Source organism: Pinus tabuliformis, chromosome 2_2 (genome assembly GCF_031772625.1).
Source record: "Pinus tabuliformis cultivar Carrire ecotype Pingquan chromosome 2_2, CPIR1, whole genome shotgun sequence".
Taxonomy (NCBI): Eukaryota; Viridiplantae; Streptophyta; class Pinopsida; order Pinales; family Pinaceae; genus Pinus; species Pinus tabuliformis.
In genome coordinates, this window is record NC_142300.1 from 950,743,332 (window position 1) to 950,751,159 (window position 7,828).

A 7,828-nucleotide genomic window follows, 5' to 3' on the forward strand; every position below is an offset into this window, starting at 1 on the left:
ATGACGATCCACCTTGCAAACTATCTCTGCCATTTGTCTACTCTCACCCATCGCACCCTATAGAAGGGCTTTCCAGTATGCATTGTACCTTTTACACTGAGCAAGTGGGATGCATCGCACCCTCTACACTGGGTAGTCTGTATGGTCCTGCTTTGACCAGTTCTAAGCAGTTTTCCGTGGAGAACTTTCTGGGAGATGATGTAATCAGCTGACCTTGTTCCTTTAGGGTGTGAAGCAACACTTTTTGGGACTTAGGAGCCCTTGGTTTATGGACATGTATGATTGGGGTTGTAGTGCCCAAAAATGTCTATAACAAGAGGGGTTGCCAATGCCACTTTATTGTGAAAGTTATGCATGAAATTCTTGATAGAACAATATTAACTTTCAATATGTATGAACCTGGAGATTGAGAAGGTTGGGCTTGTCATGGTCAATGTGACACTTCAGGTGAGACCAAGACCTTGCATAGGCAAAAGCTTTCAAGGGACGTTGTTGCATATTGTAGAAAGTTGTTTCTTTTTGGGAGTCCCTGTTGATGTAGTGTATAGAACCCACATTAAGAGACATGTGGACATCGATGTGGCAGCTCGAGATAGAGATTGCTTCTTATGTAGGAAATATATTGTAAACATCTATAATAGGTTGGCGAAGGGAAATTATCAACTTCACAAAAAGGATGAAATGAGTGTAAACCTTTGGTATCAAAAGCATCGGGAAGATTTTGTCTTTTACCAAAAGCCAAATGGTGTGGAAGTCCCTTTTATAATAGGGATTCAAACAAAGTGGATGTTGGAGACAATGGTCAAGCTATCGCACAATAGCTTAATAGCCATGGATTCAACATTTAACACAAATAAATATGGAGTAAGTCAGATGCCAATCATTGATTGAATATATTTATTTAAGTTGTATACATTTAGAATGATTAATAACTTGTATTTGACTTTATGTAATGTTGAAAATAGCAGTATCAGTTGTATACACTTGTGGTATTTGATGAACAACAAAGCGGGGTGCCTGTTGCATGGGTCGTGGCATCACGAAACACATCAAATAATATTGCAATATGGTTGGAGTAGCTCATGCGCAAGTGTTTCCAAACTCATCCTGATTGGAAAGTCAATGCTTTCATGGTTGATGATGCACTGGCTGAAATCAGTGCCTTGAGGTAACTTTAACATTGTCATGATATAACCAAACTTGCATTGTTTTATAAAAATAGCACACTAAAATGCATTGAATATAGTAGGAGGATCACAAGTTGTGATGTGATCTTATGCGTTTGGCATGTACGAAGGGCTTGGTTAAAAAATGTCAATCAGTTGGCCACTAGTTCCATAAAAGCCAATGAGATGTTTAGTGAGTTAGGTTTCATCATGAAATACAATCTCAATTATGAAGTGGAAGATGCAATCAATCAATTTTTTATCAACTTTGCAGATGAAGAGAAGTTCTTAGACTATTTCAACAAGAATTGGGTCACTGGAGATAAGATTCGTAATTAATCATTTTTTTCGTATTATATGCATTTTTTTCTTCTATAAATGTAATATAATGAGATTGACATTGTTCTATTTGCAATTAGGTATGTGGGTGAAAGGTTGTCGGGAGTTTCTTCATGAAAATCAGGAGACCAATAATGTTGTTGAGTCATACCATTGTTACCTAAAAGCAACATGTCTATCTGATAGAAGGAAAAAATGCCCGAATGATGGATTGGTTATTGCATATGCTACTAACAACAGTTGAACGTTGTCATCGGTTCAAGGAAATCTTAAAAGAAGAAAGATTTCTAAACAACTACAAGAGAGAAAAGCAGCTAGAATCATTAGTGGAACGAGCAAGAAAAATTCTGGATACTGATTGTTGTCCTCATGAGAGCATAACCCGTGCTTATTGGGTGAGAAGTGAGACAGATCGAGGTAAAAAATACCTTGTCACCTGGTATCGTATGGATTTTATAACGTGTGAATGTCCATGGTCTATCTGTGGAAACATTTTTAAACATGCCATAAAGGTTAATTGGTTGTATTTCCACTCAGATAATTCAAATCCATTGCTTCATCCGCATGCAGAGGATAACATATGCAATGACCCACCTAAGATGAATATAGAGCCTCAAAACCATGATGTAGATGTCGATGTTACTCTTATGGACACAAATATTGTTGATGCAGATGTCGAGGCACTTCATTTGGCAAGGGAGGAGTTGTTTAGCTATACACATCTCATTTTATATAACCCTCCTACTACTTTGACGAACGCAATCCAGTTGACTGGTATGCTCAAAAAAATGTTGGATGAAGCCAATAATTTGCACATTACTGATTTTGACTTCACACCTAGATTGGGTTATATTGATCCATCTTTGAAGAGGAAGAAGAGTTTCCTCAACCCCACAAAGAAAAGAAGATGCAACAGAAAAAACAATGGTTTGGAAATTGATTTAAATGTTGATCCATCAGAATATGAACCATTTGAGTTTCGATACCTCAATAAGCGAGAACATCATCGATCAAATAATGCCCTGTCTATGGTTCCAGGTTAGTTTCATGTGTTGAATAGAGTCATGGTTTTAGATTTAAGTATTTAATCATCACCATTCTTTAACATGTGGTATGTTTATTTTTATAGCAATGCAACAATCCCCAACCATGGTGATAACCCAAGACCAAAGAGAGATGCAAGACCATCCAACTTTACCTCCCATGCCAGGTACATTTGAAACTCTTTCATTGTGTGTGCACATATACCTTGATGCTCTAGCAAATTTCTTTGCAATAATGTTTGACACTTTTCTAGGTAACTATAGAATAAGTGGAGAAGCATCATCTTCTACCATGACTGATCATTTATGGAAGGACTTCAACTCTAGTGGGAATCAATGAGATATGCACAAAGAATAGATAAGCTAGGTTTTCATGGCCTCGTCAGGTGGGTTGCCCTTTTTCATATGATAAGTATATTTATGTTTTCTTATTGTTATGTTGTTATGAAAATACCTTTTTCATAATCTGTTCAAGGTCACTGAAAAATTAGGATTGCCAAATGTGGTCATTGTGAGTGCTTATGTTTCTTCCCATGCATTTCTCACTGAAACAAAGTTCAGTCGTCAACACCTTTCCCCCACTAAGGTGTTAATTGTATTTCCTATGCCAAAGTCATGGGCTTTACGTGCCTTTTTATGCTTGTTCATGGTTGAGGAGAAGGACCATCATATGGGTGCATTGCTCATGTTGTTATTTTTTCCCTATCCATCATGCTGGCTGTCAAATATAATCTCTTTACTTATTTATGTTCACGCAACATGTTTGATTTTTATACTTAAACATGTAATTACTATGTTCTCATACCTATGTTCATGGTTCGGTGTTTATTAGATTTATAGATCTTTATATTTTACATCTTTATAAATTTATGGTTAGATGGTTAAAGGCCAATGAGGTTTGAGCCTTATCATTGCGTTTTTTGTTGTTGGATTTTTGATTCCTTGCCTCCAGTCAGAGATCTCGTTGGATTTTCATGACTTCATCAAGCTGATTTTTCCTTCATGGAATAGTATATGATAGCGTAGTAGATTGTTATGTTATTTTGAACATGCCCTCTTCATGATTTGTTGATGTTCACTGAATGTTGTTTTGTCCTTTTATGCCTGCAATAAAGTGTTAACTGTCCTATTGCCCAAATCAACGTCGGTTGTTATCTTTTAGTTGTGTGTTTGGTGAAAGTGTTTATTTAGATCTTGTGTGCTCGTGTATATATGCGTGTTGAAGTTCCTGGTCACATATAGTTTATGGTCTGCTAGGATAATGATGGTGTTGATTAATTTTCAAAATTTTAACGTGGATGCTCTTTTTTTTCAAGTTGTTCTATAGTTCTGCGTCCAACCAAGATTGTCCATGCATTGAACCTCAATGTGGAAGACATAAATTCTCAGCCAAGCACACAATGTGGTCTTTTTCCAAGCATGCAATTCTCATCCAAGCACACAATGTGGTCTTTTGCCAAGCACAAAATGTTTATCTATACAAATATTTTTTGTTGTAAAACGCATCATGGAAGTGACGGTCATGGTTGAAGGCTTGTATTTTATCTAGTCCATGGTTTTCCAACTTCCAATTGTACAACAATTGATAAAGTTGTGATAGATTAATTTATCTTTTGTATAAGCATCATTACATGAAATGATGCTCTAGAAGCACGAGGGAAGTATTATTCAATACTGTGGCAGTTTCCACAATCTTGAGGAAACAGTTATAGCATTTTGTAATAAATTGAATATAATGAAATCCATTGCAGTGAATTTCTTGCTAGCAATCTGTTATATTTCCAAACTTTTGATGTTCAGCTCCACTCCATTTTGGTATCTTCCTTTTTATGTCAGTAAAGTAGATCCGTTGCAATCACTATACTTATCATTCCAATGGTAACCCCTTTAAATTATTAATTAACCAATTTAAGCTAATAAGGAATATCCTTGCAAGTGTCCACTCTATTCCATCTATGTTCTTCAAACACGCCAATGAAAACACTGATTCATTCTTTGAAATTTGCTCCCTTCACCATATTTCCGTTGTTGATCAAATTGTTTTTTGATGCATATAGTAATGACATTATTCCTATACCCACCTGTCCCTGATAGTTGAAAGGGCTTAGGCATTTTCTAGGAACTACAAAATACCATGTTACATTACACTTTATAAATGTTCCAAGAATTTTTGTCCTTGCTCATTTCCCTTAACAAAATTTATAAAATTTGACAGCATTTAAAAATATCGATGGGGTTCAATTATTTGAAACAAAGTTTTAGGTTCTAGAATTCCACAGAAGGTATATTTAATGAGCTTTTTTCATCATTTTTTTATATTCTGGAGTACCCAAAAATGTGACATTTATGTTGGATTCATTTTGAATCCAAATGAATCCATCTTCCCCAGAATTATTAGTCTCGAGGAAATCATAGACATCTCTGCATTGTCATGAATTTGACATGGCTTAGGCCTAGAAATGGCATTGGTTCTAACAAAATTTATAAACTTTGCCATGCCCACAATGCACAAAAGACAAGTAGAATCCCCAAATATATGGATCCTATGATCTAATCACTTCCAGAATTGTAAAACTCTTAGCCACTTCATAAAAGCAGAGTCTAATTGTTCTATGTGTTTACCCTTTTATAGGCATATTTTCTAGTCATTTACAATATGCTAGTTGTAGGATCCAAATACAAATCCATCATACTAAACCCATATTTTAAGCTGCAATTTGTACAACAGATTTAGATTTAGTGTAATACGAAAAGATATTGATGGAGAAAATGATAATGGTATTTAATTATTCATGTCCATTTTCAAGACTCAAAACTAAAACTACATGCCTGGAATATCCATGAAATCTGCCCATAGCATCCCTGAAATGGCCAGCAAGTCCCCGAGTACCTGATGAAGTTCTCAGCAGTTTGTGTACATTTACTAGGGCTCCCCAAGTGCCTGAAATGCCAGAACAACGGGTAACCGATATTTTTTTTAAGGGGGGCGGGCAGGTCCTTGTTCAACATAATGATTAAGTTATTAATTATTTCAATGAGTTCAGATGTCAACCAAAATTTGTTTAGAGATTCTGGAACAACTCTTGTTGCTCAAGAAGCTAAGTATCACTATTAGACCATTTGTAAACAAGGGGTATCTCAACCAGCCTATGAGGATGCTCTTCTAGAACCATGTCTTCATCGAATGCGGTGACATAGCTTCGTAGAGGAATTTCATATCTCCTTTCACTATTAGCTTCTGATATCTTCTTTCAATGCCTAACTTCAGACCCATAATGAGGCCTTTTGTGACTTGTCTTTACCACATTTTTAAAAATTTTACTCAGGCATTGACAAAAAAATATGTGTCCCTCCTCTCCTCCTTTAGGAATTTCCCCCACTCTCCGACTTTCCCCTTTGGTGCTTTGTCAAATTTTAATTTTACTCAACTTGCTGGGTGGTTTCAAATGAAATCCTTTCTGGTTTATGAGAACCAGATTTTTTCGACCCTTAAGCATAGATTGAAAACAACTTTCCAAGCTCTTGTTTTTTATGAGATCCCTTTCTGCCTTCTCCATGTGCCACATACCTTTGATATGTTCATGTCTTCTATAGTCTCTCTAATCACTGCTTTTATTTTTAGCTTCACTTGTTTCTCTGAATTACTCTGCCCTCCAAAGAACCTATGCTTATCATTGAAGATCTTAATGGATGCTCCTTGAAGATGCTTGACCTGATTCATTGCAGTTTATTTTTTTAATAATATATGCTTTCCCTTTTTCAAGATGCATCAGTAAAGATTTGTAGTCTCTTTATCCTTACATAAGTACACGAAAGTCTATTAACTTATGTTCTCATGTCCCATTTTTCCTTCTGTTGACTTTTCAAATAACCTTAGAATTTGGGAGAAGGCTTAACTAGCCTAATGTTTTTGATAATGTAGATGTAATGTTGTTTGGAGAACATTAGTTTATAACATATCCAATTTTGTCTCGCCTGGCCTGAAAAATTAACTGTTGTGATGTTTTTGTGAGCTGTAAATACAATGGAGCTCAGAATTGTTTGGAACATGTAACCACTCCTTATTTACGAGGGATTCTAATGGATTATTAGAGCTTTGGTTCCACATTTCCTCTTTGTTGGTTGTCCACGCTTAAAGTTTTTATATTCCTTTGAATATTTGGTCATCAGTGTAGGGCAATCTATGTTATGTGTGGAATTGCCTAATATATACAAGCATTGACAAATTAAAATGGTAATTTGTATGTCAACTACTTTATTGTAGATTGGCTTTTTCCTTAACTTTTTTGTTTAGGAGATAAGATAAGATTACAATAAGATAAAATGGGAGAAGGTAGCTGTTATTGATTGTCTTGAAGTTTCTTTGTTTATTCAATCACTGTACCTAAATGAATCTGTTTATATTTTAATTATGTTGAAATGGGACGAGACCAGATAGTTTGCATTTGGTGCATCTACATGCAGTTTATTGGGTAAAATCCTACAATATATTTTTGCATAGACAGATTTGTCTTTGTGGTCCTTTGATGACCACCTTGAATTTGCCTTGGAAACACCACAACTTGCTATTATTAGCCTTAAATATAGTTTTAGGGGATTGACTTAGTTGTGTCTCTCCATGAATGTCAATTGTTTTACTTTTGCTTAAACAACTCTGCTTAAATTATTGCTGTCTATTCTGTCCTTGCCTAACAACAAACTACTCTCTATCTCATATATTAAGGAAAAGAAATAAAATAACTAATGGTTATGTGTGTCTGTGAGAGAGAGAGAAAGAGTGTGTGTGTGTGATAGCCATTCATACTCTAACCCAAGAAATAACAAACAGGGATACAAATAATTATTTTTTTGTCATGAAGGCTTTTACAGGAAGTGAACTTTGGGCCTTATTATGTTGGCATGCAGGTGTCAAGGCTCAAGTTGCATCAATTGAACAAGCAACTGCTGAAACTCCTAAAAAGGTTGAAGCCCCAGTGGATGTTGTAATTGGAGCTTCGAGAGGAATTGACAAAGCCATTTCTCTGTCACTAGGTAGAGCAGCCTGTAAGGTGCATACTTATATCATTGCCTACTTAATAGATGCAATTACAATGGTCGTTTGCACTCATTTATGATAAACTGTTTACAAATTTATTTATTAGAAAAGGAAGAGGGGACAAATGATGCAACAATTGACGTGATGCAACTTTCTCTCTTGTTGCTTTCGATGAATATAATGCATGAGGAATAAGGCGAGTTGTTTTTGCACTATTAGGAGATGCAATATTTTATTTTTGTAGA